A 16,329-nucleotide genomic window follows, 5' to 3' on the forward strand; every position below is an offset into this window, starting at 1 on the left:
AGTAATGAGACACGAATTTGATGCACAATTTGTCTTCGTGGGCCACATAAAATGATGTGGCAGGCCGTATCTGGGCCCCCGGGCCTTGAGTTTGACACCTGTGCACTAAAGAGTTCCTATGGCTACATTCAAGGTTGACAATGTATGTACACTCTTAGGCAACATTCAAACCAACTCAAATCCTATTTAATGGGACCTGTATCAGATTTTTTAAAGACAGTCTGAACGGCTCAATTCTGTTTCTTTTTTCAAATTCGATCTGGGCTTGGCTCATTTCTCGCAAATACTGTATTTCCACCTCTTCCTGAATCGCTCCTCTGTGGATATGAGATAATAAAAAGACACTCCTGCTCGTTAGCCCACATTTATTTCCACAAGTACTACACTGAGAGTAACGTTGTCTTTTTCTTGTGCTCATACGGGTCACTTTTCGGACGCATATGTTCACACACCAGATGGACTGAGGGCGTATCTAAATATAGAATGTTTATGCTTATACACCAAAAATTCAGAGTTCATTAAAAAAAAAAAAAAGAGTATTAAGAAATGAAGCGTGAATATACCCTGGATAGTACAAGAAAAATATCCCCTGTGATGTAAACACTCTTACCACAAAATTGTGTCAGTTACAATCATACACATAAGACAGCACAGGCACATTGTTCATATTTCCTTTCCACTCACTCTCAGATGCAGTGAGCCTTGCCGAGGAGCATACACTTGGTTGCACTGTTCATCTATGTGTCTGTGCCCTTCAGACCTGACAGCGGGGCATTAAATATTAGTGACGTTTTACAGTGGGGTTTCTAACATGGTTATTCCAGTCAGTGGGCTTGTCTTCCCAGTGTCTGCACCCATGTGGGGCTTTGGTTTCACAGCAGTGGAGCCAATGTAGCTTCAGGGGGTCTGCTTGCAGCCATGTAGTTAACACACAAACATGTACGATGTTAAAACGGAAGCATGAGTGGGCACAGAAACACAAACAAGGATCTGGTGCACGATTGTAACGCCGATGCATTTTGGTACATTCTTAATTCGAGGCACAATACTGGGACGAGGTCGAGCACAAATCCCCTTGCGCTTTCAGTCTCAGCTGTTCTCATGTAACTTGGTATAATCAAGTGCCATAGAATATTACGTGAATCCCAAACAATAAATTTGGTCATTTAATAGTTTCCAAAACAAAAGTAAATTTGGCGATAGAGAACCGATCTTAATTATTGCTGCCTACCTGTGGTCAAAAACATAAAACTTCCCCCAACTGCGGTCCCTTCTGAAGGTTTCTTATGTTTCCCCAGATATTTTTTTTTAGTTTTTCCTTACCCTCCTGGGGGTTAAGATTATGGGATGTCGTAAAAATTGTCAACCATGGGCCTGTGAAGCCCTTTGAGACTTTTCTGCGTTTAAGGGTTATATAAATACATTTGACTTGACTTGACTTAGCTCCCCCACCCTTACACCTTGTTTCCTGGTCACGTGTTTGTCATTAGTGTGTTTATTTACTTCCCTTTTTAACTATGTCTGGGCATTGTAGGTGTAAATTCTCTGTGTGGTGAGTCTCCAATCCCCCACTCTCACTCTGTCTTGCCTGCTCCCCTGTGCTCGGGTCCACCTGCCTTCATTCTGGCACAACCAAGCCTCATAAAAAAATAAAAATGCATCATGTTTTTGTGATTAATGAAACTGAAGCCTGTAACCAGCAATTGAGTGTTACACTTTTAATTTTTATGATGTTCAGTTATGTGATTTATCTTTCACCATTTTCAAACGTTTTAGGGTTATTTGATATTTGGCTTCATATAAAGACCCTGTAAAACAAAAATAAAGATATTTTATAAATTGGCCCCTTAAAGAAGAATGGTGTTCAGATGAAGTCTTAATTGTTTAACAACTACCTTTTCTTGGTATATCTATGAGTGGTGCCACATAGGGCACTCACCTCAGACACACACGCCAAACATTGTTACAAAGCCGGCACATTTTGCTCAGATTTTATGAGGTACACGTGACAAGCAACAGGAAGCGGTATCAGTTTCTATTTATGGCAGCCCAAACTGTTAGCAAAGTTGGAAAACTTCTTGCACAAAAAGTGTCTCTGAACACAAGATATTACAATCGATAAGTTACTATTTGGATATTCACTTCACTTTTTGAGTAAAATTGCCGGCAAATCATGGAACAGTGAAACACATGAAAAAAATGACTTTGAAGGACAGTTTTGTGTTGTGTTTAATATTTGAGTGTGTTATTCACAAGGAATTGAGGCAGTGCCTCGACACGGTCATTTGGCAAAACCTTTTTATAGGAAGTGTCAATTAGTCTCTTATTTTCCACTATTCATGGCAGTGCTTGACTTCTACTCACCATGAAGAGAGATTTCTGTCATCCGGTTTTAAAAGTGGTTTGGCGAAAATAATGATAGAGTAGAGCAGAAGAAATTCCATAAAAGATAGAGGTCATTGTTCTAGCCACTCTTTTATACATTTGGTGGGTTTGTCACATATGCCTCCTGGTGTTTCAGATGGGGTTTTTTTTTTTTTTTTGCTTTTTCATCGACAAACGTCCTCCCCAGTGCCACCCCAGCCACTCCTGACAGAATTGATCAGGCGTAATTGGAGGGAGTCAGAGCTCAGGCAAGTGGCAGTAAATAAATTTGCCTAGTGTTAATTGCAGATTTTACTATGTCAGTGTGTGGCAGTCTAAGGAGTAGCAAAACACTTAGCCACTGGCTGACAATAGAAGATTAATTGGATGCCTCCAATGAGCATAATTAGACTGATTGTTCAGAGAGATAAAAGAAAGGTTTTATGTGTGCTGTAGCAGTCTCAGCGCTTACGTTCATCTTCCTCCCTTACAGTGAACGTCCCTGAGAGGCAGCTTCTCTTGTATACTGTACAGTTATTCCTCTCTAACTGTAAGAGTGTTGCAACCACTGCACATAGGCAGATTTACTGTTATTGATCCCTCTTGATAAGATCCCGTCACAGGAGAAGGGTCCAATCTTGTGTTCTAGGTACAGCTTATGATGCATGGGCATAGTGAACAGTCCGGAGTTTACGGCCTGACCTGAAACTACCAACTGGTTTGTGCAAGATTTCTTATTCATTGTCCAGTCTGTTCCAGTCTGAGGCCATTCATTTACCAAGCACAAATTATTTGGAAGCCTCACTTGATTGTCTGGCTTTGCCAGAACCATCATCAGCAGCAGAAGTGTTGGAGCTACTTCGCCATTTCACAAACTCTCTAGTGCTGGGATACACACAGATCTGACAGAACTATCTTGGACAGTATCCAACCAGAGAAGAGGCCTTCACACATTACTTCAAAAGAGGAAGGGAGAGCAAAACTATTACAGGATTCATGAGTGCTAGTTACCCACAAGTGGCTGTGTGGTAGCTGATACAATACATATAACATTTGAAGAGGAAATAATATAACACCACATACAGAGATCTGATAATATGTAATCTACTTTTAGATTGTAAGCTTTCCATTGAAATATAAACCAACATTTTGATAAGGTATAATTTCCTTGAAAAAGGGGTGTCAGGGGTGCTATTCATTCGAAGGTTTTAAAGTGCTTACTTGCTTACTTTAAAGTCTGCTGATGGGTGAGTGAATTCTGTAGAATCATGTGGGTCACAAATAAATCATTTATAAGCCCAGAGAACCTGAGTGGCAACCCCATGACTGCCAAAGATAAGGGTTCTATGATTTAAAACAATAAAAATACTGCATTTATAGTTACAATTATAAAATATATTCATTTTTCCATCCGACCAGCTAGCTGTCTAGCTAGCCTAATCATTTGCCTTGATTTCCATTTTTAAAAAATCCAGTCATCTATTTTATGAACCATTTTATCTTTTTGAGGGTTGTGGGCGTGCTGCAACCTGGACCAGCAGCTTTTGGGCTGTAGGCGGGGGACATCCTGAACAGGTTGCCAGCCAATGGCAGAGAACACCTAGGCAAACAACCATTCACACTCTAAATCACACCTACAGAAAATTTGGAATGGTCAATAGGCCTACCATGTATGTTTTTGGAATGTAGGAGAAAATGGGAGTACCCGCAGAAAAAACACGCAAGCACGGGGAGAACATGCAAACTCCACACAGGAAGGCCGGAACCTCTGAACTTTGAGGCGGACGTGCCCCACCGTGCCGCCCTATTTTAAAAAACGTCTTATAAATTAAACGTTCAAAAAGTGGATCAACATAATCTGAGCAATATCCATTTATTGGCCTCTCTGTTCAAGTGAACAATGTGCTTGTCTTTACTTAAAAATATCGTCTGACATCTACAAAGACCTTTTGGTCGTTGGTTGTTACCATGGACACCTGTCATGTTTCTGCCGCTATCAGAGTGTGAAAATAATGTTGGGTTTCTGACCTGAACAAAGAGACTTAAAAAGTCACCAACCTTTCCTGCTTGATAAGTAGACAGCCTGGGGGAGGTTGGCTGATCTGAGCAGGGCTGCTGAGTGCTGTGGGTGCCGAGGGTTGAAGACCTTGACTCCTGCACCTGTGACATGATGGAGGGATTTGGCCTTGCAGCAAAAAGAGACAGAGGCCTTTGCTCAAAGCCAAAAGTACCTTAGGGAGACATTTTGATGCATGATGGATGGAATGAAATACAATAAAATGGGATCAACCAGAGCAGCAGTTATTGGTGAAGAGGAGGTGGTTGCTACAGCCCTTTGGCAATACTCCACTAAAGGCTGCTTTCTGTCTTACGCATTTCACCATAACGTATTCCCGCTGGTGCCTTGAGAGAAAACTGCCTGTTTTAAGACGTTCCGAAATATAAGCTCATCGACATATCTGTTTTACTCAGTCGAGCATAAAATGGGAAAGTGTATCTCCTTCGAAGAGCATACTGGCCTAGGATAAAAGTCGGAAATATTAGAATGGCATTCATGGCTTTAGCGTTTTATCTTTGTTGTTTTTATGTTTTAGCTCATTTATTTAGTATTGTCTTTTGGTCATTGGCTTTGACTATATCGCTGTAACATAGCACCCGTATAATCTATGATGAAAACAAAAAAGTTTATTTTTGTTGACATTTACCTATACTTAGCTCCAGAAGTTTTTGAACAATGAGCGACTTTGTCTTTATAAACATAAAACAGGATTGATTTGGGTGGAGGTGGAGGGATGAATTTAACATTACAGGCATTTTATAAACAGTAACTTCATTTCCAGGTGCTCAATAATAACTGACATAATTGTAATGAAAAAAAACAAAAAAACAATTTATGAATTTATTTTTCTGAGATGCTTCGCTGGGCTTTCGCTTGAGCAACGCTCATTTTCTACTTGATTTTGGCCCTTGTTGCCTCCACATTTGACTTTTACTTTCTGAGACTGTATACCTTTAAAGGTGACAAGATTTGCTGTGTTCGTGGTTAATTCCACATAATGTGCAAGCATTTAAGGAATTTTATTTTTATACCCATTTTTACACCTATTTTCACTGAACAAGACACAAAATACAATACACAATGTCGGGGTTATCCAGTAAAGACACGTGAGAACAAACAATAGAACAACAAAACAAGATGAAATAAAAAAAAATAAATAAAAAATAAACCAAAATGCGTATTCATGCTTTGAATGTGTGCAAAGACATTGAGGCTACAGAACATGTTTTGAGTTAGCAGACAAACAGCTTCCAGAAAGAATCTTTTCCTCAGATTCGTAGTCTTGCTCCGTAGCCTCCTGCCTGAGGGGAGAGGATGGAAGTGTGTGGGGTCGGTTGGTTCCCTGATGATATCCATTTTCCACGTTTACTGGTAAAGAGGTCTTTGATTGTGGTAAGGTTGTACTCTTTTGAGCAGCTTTTACTATGTAAAGCCCTTCTTTCTTCAGCCGAGCAGTTCCTCTGCCACACCTTGCTGGTGCTGAGGATACTGTTCTGAGGTGCACCACCATCTTCTTGGTCTTCTTGACGTTTAAGCAGGATTATCTTTATACCATTCCACCAGATGCTCTACCCCTTCTCTGACTCTAACTCATCGTTCTTCGTGATGAGTCCCACGACCACTGTGTCACCTGCACACTGCACATTCAGGAATTTCAGTATTGTGAACAAGAAAGGGTGCGGCACACAGTCCTTGGGCGAGGCAATGTTGAGGGTTGTGGATCCTGCCAGTCTGTGGTACACTGGTCAGGACGACCACAACCCAGTTCCACAGTGATGGACGCAGTTGTGTGGAAGACAGAGGAGAAATCAAGGAAGAGCAGGTGGCCATAGGGGTTCCTGGTTTTTGTTGGACTACTGACAATATGGTATTACCAGGGGAGTGTTTCTTCATATAGGCGTACTGGTGAAGGTCCATAGCAATGTCAATGGATCACAAAATCTTAGATTTGACTAGATCTTAGTTTGTACCAAGAGTTTTGTATTCATAAGGTGAGTGGTAAGGAAAAAACAACTCTAACACATACCTGAAAGACGTCAGCTCATGGTTTTGTTTCAAATGTTGTTTTATTTTGTCCAGCGGGCATCCCCCTTCTGGTCCCACTTGCCTTATGACCACTAGGGTTGGCCGAGAAGTCACGGCCACTGATTAACTCTGCTATTTATGGCTCAAGCTCGTCTAACTGCAGCTCCAGAGATGGGAAATATTGCTCACTTAGCAGGATTACTGGGTGCTGTAATGCCCCAAAGGCCTGCTTTATGGCAAGCCATAAATGTTCCCAGGGAGAGGCAGCGAGAGTCGGATTGATTAGTGCGGCGGAGAAAAGTCGATCCGTTACCCACGCCCTACGAGGGAGCAATGTGACGGATGCATCTGGGAGGTGGAGTGAGGCACTGAAAGCTAGGGGAGGGCACTTTGCTCAGCACCGTGCCACTTCTGGATACCCCCACAGTGACACAAGATTGAATGCCATCATTGGTTGCACGGCCCGCAGGAGCTTGTCAGGCAGTCACGTAGCTATAGCCCTGCTACGCAGTGACCCTTCACTTTTCCACTGGCAGAAAACATGTGGAGACGACCTTGCTACGTGGTTCCATTTAGGAAAGTCCCCCTTGTTTTTTTGCATCCTGGATTTGGTGCCATTTGAAAGCTAGAATCCAATGACAGTAGAGGTGATATAATGTTCATCCTATTTTTTGATAGAAACTATTGGACTGATTGTCCGGTTCAGTCCTTCTTTAATCACCTGGACTCAGTGATTCTCCAATCCAGACTTTGGACTTACCGCGATTAAGATGTGAAAGAAGGAGACTTTACCGAAGAGCTGTGGTTTATTGACAACGAAGGCATTTGTTTTGGCTCTCTGGACATCATAAAATATGGACTTGTGAATGTAATAAAAATATGTGAAAAGTCTACAGCACACTTTAAATTTGGAAAGGCCTTTCAGCATGTTTTTATCCTTTATCAAATAAATCAAAGTAATTTAATCAGAACGACATGTTAATGATAACAGAGTTGTCTATCATGCTTTAGAATGTAGTTTATTGAAATCATTGACACACATTAACACACTTAACTGATTAAGAACGTTGTAATGCTTTGCTACTGGCCAAAACATTGTTCAGTTCAAGTATAAAAGCATTTTGAATTTAGCAGAGGAATTCAAGATTAAATGTTTTCATTTGTCATATACACAATAAAAAAAATGCAAAACAAAGTTTAGTCTCCCTTCTCTCATAAAAGATTACAAATGATTTTTAGAAAGAGCTATTTTAAGCAAAATAATGAAGGCAAGGCAATGTACTTAATTATTTTAGTGACTTTTGCAAATGATTTTCAAAAAGAGCTACTTTAAGCTAAATAATGAAGAAAAGGAGTGGGCAAGGCAATGTACTTAATTATTTTAGTGATTTGTTTCTAAATACATTAAATACTATCTGTGCATCCTTAAAACTTTCTGAGCAGTCTGGAGAGAATTCCAAATGTTCTCAGTTTCCTTACAAAGTATAGTCCCCCATGAACCTCCCTGATATGTGTGATATTTTCACCCTCTCCACCTGATGACAAGCGGTGCAAGGTTCTCTTTCTTGCACCTTGGGTCGATAGTAATCACTTTAGTCTTTACAAAATTTAAAATGAGATTATCTTCATCGCTCCATGACACCAGCTGAGCCACCTCATATATGTAGGCTGTTTCTTCTCCACTGGTGACCAGTCCAATGACTGTCATGTCATTAGCAAACTGGATGATACTGGTGTCATCCTGGGCGTAGTAGAGATTGTACAGGATAAGGCTCAGCACAAAGACTTCGAGGCTCACCGTCTTTTGTGGAGTCCAGCACCCATTTGGAGAGAAAATGTTAGTCTGCATGTAAACAGCATCTCGGCAATCCTGCTGAGCTGATGCTGAGCTGTAGTCAAACAGCAGTTGAACAGACATCTCTCCATTTATTTTCTTTCCGTGATGGCTGTATGGACGACTGTGTTACCAACATGGGGCGGTTCTCATGATGAGCAAACTGGGTGGGGTCTAGTGACTGCATTCTTTATTTGTGTCATAACTTCTTTTTCAAAGTACTCCAGCCGTACAGAGGTGAGTACGATGGGGAGGTTGTTTTTCTTGGGGAGGAGCACTATGGTGGTGATTTTGAAATAGTTGGGCCCGGATGATTAAACGAGGAACAAATTAAACCTTAAAAACTTAAAAATAATCGTGTTGAAATGTGGTGGAGGTGCTGGTGCAGTGTTAAAATCAGTTATGTTTGGTATTTTGTTTAGTCATGCAGTTTTGTTCGGTCTGCAAGTGCTGAAGACTGACTCAATGTAATGTGGACAAACGATACAGAAAATTAATAAATGGATGAAGCCTGTAACTATTTCATGCCTAGCTTTCAGAAAGTGGAATTGAAGATTGGATCAAAGTTGTTGATGTATCCAGATGCTGTACTACAAGAAGTAGTTTGGACCTAAGTGTTAAAGGATTTCCTGTCCCTGTTTTTTTGCTCATTTGTGTAAAAACGAAAAAAAAGAAGAAGCACATAAGTGTTAAATGATTTCCTGTGCCCAGTTATTTTCTCATTTGTGTAAAAACGAAAGAAGAAAGGGAGAAACAAATTTACGGTTTAACAGCATCGATAAATTAATTTTAGTGGCGAACATCAACCAGCTCAGTTAACACAGCTTCCGTAAGACCTGAGGGCCAGAAGCAATAAATACTACAAAAATAACAGCATGAAAGCTAAGTGGCAGGACATAATATACCAGCTCTTTCCCGGATGTAGTGATTTCTTTTAACATGACGCCTGCTAGACCTCTCACCTTATCCGTCTGGCTCCCTGCTGTTGTCCAGATCCGACTACAGTGGTCCCCTTTGAATAGCTTAAATGTTTTACAGCTGTGTTGGCTGCACATGTTTGGTTAGAAATCTTCAGTTTAAAGAATTTGGTTGAAATCCATATCAACGTTAAAACACTACATAACATCAAAGAGGTCTATTTATACATATATTTGCACTTACAATTATGCTGTGCACAGTACATCATATTCAACCAATGTATGATTTCCATATTGTGCATCACATTTTGGTTTGATTTGTAGGAACAGAGAGAAAGTCCCTGAAACTTGAACATGCGTGCATTTATTTGCGTGCATTTATTTGTTTCTTTATGTATGCTGTTTTACAGCTAATGAGCCCTACACATTATTAAGAAGAATTTATGCAAAATCCATGTGGCCTGCCACTTTTTTGGATTATGATCAAAACCATATCAGCAGGTGTTTTTCTTTTTTTTTTTAACTCAAGCCAAAAGTGTCCATTCCATTGCCATGCTGGCTCTTAGTTCTCTTTTATCAATTCTCTCAGCATTAGAGACAAATACATATTCAGCCACACATATTTGTCATAATTTTCCAACTACTAATTCCATAAGGTGTGACCCTTCTTTTGTCTGTAACTGACAATCCAACATGTTTTCATTTCATACTAAGTCCTGTTTCTTGTTTAACATGGTAAATCATAGGCCTGCCACCCAGCTAAAGCTGATTACAAAGCTTATCTGATACATGCAGACAAGTATGGCGGTAATGCAAATAGGGCTGGAGTCAAGATAATATAGAGCCCATCCACCATCAAAAAGCCTAGCAGGAGATAAGAGATAGCATATGATCATAGCATTTAATACGACAGCCCATTATAGCGAGCTTATTGCTGTATCTCTCCTATGTGGCTAAATCAAAACGTTACACACATTAAAAATGCGGCACAAACTATCTAACGTTTCAGGGATTTAAATTGAAATCATTCAATAGTTTAAGGACATTTTAAATATCTGCTTTTGGAAAGAAAAAAAAAAAGGTTTTATTTATTGGTTCAAGCAGTCCAGTAAAATTGGATGTGTTTGCACAAAAGGCAGTTTGTAATTCACTTTGGCAGTGGGTAAAAAACTTGAATGATGGGAAAGAATAACAGCCATCCTCAGTCCCACAGTTGATGTAACAGAACCCACTACTTCAATCTAGGAACATTTGGAGGACCATTGTATGTATGGACCACAGGACCGCTTGTTTAAATTTGGCTCTGAGGTAAGTCAAAGGAAGACCCTCCTCAGCTGATGTTTTTTTTTTGTTTGGATTTGTAGAGCTAGACTAAGCATAGTTTCAACATAGTTACAGTAAAACCTCTGACTTCCACCATTATTCATTCCAGAAAACTAGTCCGAGTCCGATTCAATTTTTCCCATTAAGAAATAATTAAAAACTGATTAATTTACTTTGTTTCGGGAACACTTGGGGACGCGAAGACGCCATCGGCTAGCCTTGACCCAGGTCGGAAAGCTGTTCATAGTTCGGTGTTTCGTTCGGTTTGGAGGGTTCAAAAGCTTCCAATTTTTGGTTTGAATTCTGACTTTTTCGAACCTGGAGATGTTAGAGGTCAGAGGTTATACTGTAGTTAGTCAGTTGGTCGGTCGGTCCGAGGAGTTTGTGGTGCTGTTTGAACAGCATCGCCGGTGAGGTAAGGCATCGGTAAGGCATCGGTAAGGCCAATACAGAAGTGACATTTTCAACTGCACATGGAACAGATAGGGCTGTTTGCATTTTCTCTCAAGGTATAGCACGTCTTAAAAAAACAATCACGGTTTCAAAGCTGGTGAAACTTTCCATCTGTGCTATGATTTTATTTTTGAGTTGTCAATGCAAGCTGATACGAGCCCTGATCCAACCTGTGCAGATTGTCATGACCTGAATAACTGAAAAGCCTTAGCAACCACATCGTTACTTTTTTTTATATTATGTCAGCAAGTTACAGATTACTTGGGCAATTATGCTATTAGTATAAAAAATTGCCTTCACGAATATTAAGTAAATTATAGAGCAGCAATGAGGATTTGAAGGTGTATGATCTGAGCTTGGCATTATTGTTGACACAGCACAGTTCAAGTAAATGTCAAGCAGAATCAGGCTTCCTCGTCTGCTGCTCCCGAGCTCGCTCCACTGGTTCATTCCTCCATTGCTTTGTTATTGATTTAGGGCCAAATGTGGTTTCTGTAGATAGAGCCTAGCTTGGCAGGTGTAGAGAGCTGTGATTTGAATAAAAGACAACCCCAGTTCAAACAGCAAGTGAAAAGCCCTGGAGCAGATCAATCAGAATGCTGCATCCAAAACACAAATGCCCAAACATATTTCAGTACAAAGATTTACATGCTTGCTCCAATGGTGTAACGTCAGCATAATAGATTGCATTTTAAAAAGCATTTACAGTATGTTCCACAGTCGTCTTTGTTCTACTTTTACCTCTATGTATATTATGTATAAACGTCAACATCAAAAAGTATAGAAAGAATACTATATTTCGGTAAAAACAACCAAAGACTAAAGACTACTTGTACATTTTTACAACAAACTCTGCTATTTTATCCATTGGTGCACTTGAAATTATAAATACATTCGTGTAATGTTGTAAAACACAATGTATATTTTCCATAACTGACATGGATGGGCGGCACAGTGGCACACTGGTTAGCTCGTCCGCAGGTTCGATAGTACCTCCGGCCCTCCCTGTGTGAGGTTTGCGTGTTCTCCCCGTGCCTGCGTGCCGAGTGTGCAGTACAGACCTCAAATGCAAGAATAAGTGAGTGGTCACACAAAGTAAATGTAAAAAAAGTATCTGGCCTTCTTTTGTGTTCATGTAACACTGGATGTTTTGGTTATTGTTGTTGTCTCACGGTCAGAGCTTTCTTCTCAATCCTTCAGGGCTCTCTCTCCAGCTTCAGCTCCAGGCTCAAGCATTGACGGCTTGCTGTTGAGATTCAGCAGACAGGCACCTCCTCTAGGGAGCTGACATCATTAGAGCAGAGAGCAGCTCCCAGCTCCTCATCAGTGTCAGTAGGGGGAAGAAATAGAAAAGCTTAGAGAAAGTAAGAGTGGACAGTGTTTTAAAGCAGTCAAGGTCAAGAATGTGCCACAATTACCCCAGCAGTGCCATACCTTTGGAGCACATCTTGCTCCAGAATTCCCAACCTGCCAAAGTTGCTAAGGCCTCCCCTTAAAACAATTAACAATATCACCCTGCCATTCCCAATATGAAGCATGCACAAATATTTCAGGGGGTAGATACAGCTGTCACAATTCTGTACATAATAAAGAAAAAAACTCAATCAAAAACACCATTCTGCATTTCCTTAAATAATATGTATTTTTGGATAAAGTACGTAAAGGTTTGCGTGACTTTGGTTGAACCACATTAGCTTCTATCAGACAACGCATAAAAAAACAACCTTGCTTTCCCTGTTCTTCGTGTTATAGGATAACAAATGTATTTTCCTTCTGTATGAGATGCTGCAAGATTTCAGGTGCTGCTCTTCTTCTATTTAGTATACTGTACATTCTCTTCTCTGCATATTAGGAGACCAAGGTGACACGTGTTTTCTTGGGCAGTGGTTGTGAATGTGTCCGCATGTGTTCATACTAAACGTTTACTGCTTCAAGGAAGAGTCAGTTTGCCAAAAAAGACTTGTGGTAACTGAGTGCCATCTTCATTTCCTTTAACCCCTCATGTCGGTCCTCGGGTGGTCAGCAACATTTAAGGTACTAAAAGTGGGTGGTCCTTACTGTAAAAGGTTGTCCAAATCCATGAAGTGGGCCCCATGCATTTCTCAAAAAAAAAAAAAACGCAGTGAACACTTCAAATTTCTCAAAACTTCATGCTTCTGTTATAAGACCCCACAGTAGTGCTTTGTACATTCCAACAGACAACATCTTTCAGTAACAAATTCATTCCAAAAAGAGTTGAACACACCACGAGGTTCAAATACCACACGTCAATGTTTTCAGGCCTCACGTTGATGCAAACGCAGTAATGTCATTAAACATAGCAAATCTGCATTTTCTAGGCAAGCAGGAAGCTGTCGTGTCAACGGCAGATCCTGTTTGCTTTTCATCTTTTTTTTCTAACTAGGCCTGATTTCCATATAAAACTTTAGGTTCATCTCATCGAATCGGCTTCCTTCCACTTTTTCTTCTCAATCCTCTCCTCCAACCTGTCACCGCCGGTCCAAGGAAGAATGATGGAAGTGACAGCCGAGAGGCAAATGATCCCCTTATGACGGGGAGAGACTTCCAGTTAAATGTTCTCTTCTCCTCCCCAGAATCATTTCTCTGTTAATCTTTACCAACTCTCATCCAAAGCATACTAGAGAAAGAAGCTAAGTTTTCACAATTATGCCTCCCTCTTTCTTCAAGGAGACAAAAGTTCCTGTAAGGGGAAAAGTAACGATGGAAAGATGCGATTTTTGTAAATATTATTTTTAATGTGTTGGATTAAAGCAAGCATTGCACTGAAAGGGATCCTGCCCAGAGAACTTTCCATATCTGGCCTGTATTTATTTTGATTGCCGAATAATTGTGGCAGAAACACTAACACCTTGACTGTTTGTCTCAGCTGCTTCCACATTTAATTCCACACAATAGCCATAATTAAATGAATAAATAAATAAATCAAAGACTGAGACAACCCTATTACCATCTTTTCTGATTCAGTATTCTGCATCTACGTAATATACGACGCGTATATGACTGAGAGTAAAGTACTTTTAATTGTGACCTTTCCTGTAATTATTCCTGAATGTTTTTCAAATGAATATCTATTGAAATATTCCATTAAATAAATGTAGCATACGCTCACAAATGCATGCACGCATTTCTCCCTCTTCTTCCACATTCCTTATTTCCTCCAACACATCACTTCTTCCAAAATCCATTGGCAGTACGTGCTGTGCAGGCATACGATAACTTCTGAAATATTTTCCAAGGGCAGTACAAGCGCTCAGACATCAGACAGCAGGCGCGTCAAGCCAAAGCTGATTCATTACACGTGTTGCATCTGCCTCCTGTTAAAAAGCCCAAAGCACTCTGGCTGTCTCTCCCGGTCTCCCTCTGTCACTTTCTGATTGCTTACCATCTTCTGAGTCTGAGCCCAGACCATCATCATTCCTTAAAAAAATAAAATAAAATAAAAATCCCTCCATCTGTCCTCTCTCCTTGACATGCATAATGCCTTCATTAAGTCTTATAAATTAGGCCCTTGAATGAAGCGTTACGGTTTGAAATTGGACCATCTCTCAGGTTCATGCTGTATTATGGAATCCAAGATGTAGATTATTTGAAACATTTTGATGTACTGTCCACTAGATAATAGTACTCATTCTCATTTGATCACCTGGAAAACAAATCATTCAAATGTGTATAATCTAGTAAAAATGTTTCAGCAAAGATTTTTTTTATTTCTTTCCCAAAATGGCTTACCTTAACTAGAATCCCACAGTACATTTCAGCCAAAACCTGGTGGAATAAAACAAATTTAAACTTATGTTGTTGCTGTTATTGTTCAAAACAAAAGTCGGCAGCCATAATGGATGCTCATCTTGCTTCTGCTTCTTTGATATCTTCATCGTCTTTGGTGCCAGGCGATATTTTCGTCTTACAGCCTTCATTGGCGCCATGTTTTGGGATTCGTGGAAATAACGGCAAGAGACGGATGTTCGGAATTATTTAAATAACCCCTGTACTGCGACCTAGATGTCATGCTTGTAAATGCATTCAGTAAGTCACTTATGCAGTGACGTGGATGTTTTTTTATTTCTTCTTCAGAACAAACAGAGGTTTGTAGAGCTGGAAATATTTGGTTTAAAACAGATGTACCTTTAAAGAGCCATGTCCTGTGTCGACTGAAGAGCACCGTATAAAGTTAGATTAGAAGTTTCAGAGTTCTTCATCCTGCACTTGCTCATTTCCTTCACACCACAATCTCATCTTCAGTGTTTAATGGTGTTTGGGTGAATTATTGCAAGTTTCTAGGTGTGTATGTGTGAGGTTGTGTTCGTGGCCTTGTTAGAAGGGACTTTCTTGCAATGAGTGTGTCATTCTCAGCCGATAATTATTTCAGATTTCATTTGAGGATATTAAAAATGTCATAAAAATGTGTGAAGGTGACAAAGTTGTCAGGTGAAAGTGCAGTAGCAGTCACGAGTGTGAATGTTTCATACCCAAAAATCACTGGCTGGTAAAAAGACCACATCCAAGTGTTAAAATCATTAATGATGTGAGATACTGAATGTCGCTGGTTGTGAAATGTGGTGAAACAGATTTCATGAGTGTCGTTCTATTTTTCCAAGCGTAGTTGAGTTGCTGGTCCGAACATAAGGAGCAACTCAGTATGTAATCCAACATCAATATGTCTCTACAAAGTTCCTGTTGTCTACAGTATTTGATATGGTATTAATCAGAATTGTTTTTATGAGCCACACATTCAAGATAAAACTGATTACTTCCTAAGACTTTTAATATCATTGAATGCAGTTTGCATGTGTGCGGGGTTAGAAGATGATTTTCAACATGATCAGCTTCAGAACTTACATTTGACTGTACTTTGCATTTTACTTACGAAACCAATTTGAACATGTTCTGATGAACATGTTAAATCCGTCCAGGTTCCGATTGTGGTTGTACAATGCCTTGTGATCTTATGAAATCTTTCTCCCAACTATCTCAAGACAAATAGATACACATCTTGATAGAACTATTTCAAACCTTTATGATCGAATTTAATGGCTTAGGGAATAATAAATGTCTCATTCGGATCAAGCTTTGAGAGTCAATACAACCATTATTGCACAATGTCGGATGTCAGTATGTGTCGAAGCAGATGATCTGTATCACAGACAGACGCTCATGAACTGATAAGTGTTTGATGCCATCATTTTTTCTTTCTGTTTGAGTGATATGGTGTTGAGAGTCATAAATGAGTATCATAAACCGGTTTGTCAGTGTGTGGTTTGGGCACTTTGACATGTAGAGACATCACAAATGTTTTATCAGTAATTTTATTAGTACACAGTATTGGTATTTAT

The 16,329-nt window shown here is 39.9% G+C and overlaps 1 protein-coding gene and 1 long non-coding RNA gene across 10 annotated transcripts in view; one reads left to right on the forward strand and one right to left on the reverse strand.

Annotated features, from left to right (window-relative positions):
• The window catches only part of fbrsl1 (fibrosin-like 1), a 222,553-nt gene that overhangs the window by 57,244 nt on the left and 148,980 nt on the right, over window positions 1-16,329 (forward strand). The gene's annotated exons all lie outside the window — the stretch shown is intronic.
• LOC148398239 (uncharacterized) lies at window positions 480-9,374 on the reverse strand. The gene is made up of 3 exons (XR_015858525.1): window positions 9,245-9,374; window positions 4,423-4,524; window positions 480-906 (listed from the first exon to the last, which is right to left on the reverse strand). It is a non-coding gene; the product is annotated as an uncharacterized LOC148398239 (long non-coding RNA).

Source organism: Syngnathus floridae, chromosome 5 (assembly GCF_059516105.1).
Source record: "Syngnathus floridae isolate MCC-2025c chromosome 5, RoL_Sflo_1.0, whole genome shotgun sequence".
NCBI classification, from domain to species: Eukaryota; Metazoa; Chordata; class Actinopteri; order Syngnathiformes; family Syngnathidae; genus Syngnathus; species Syngnathus floridae.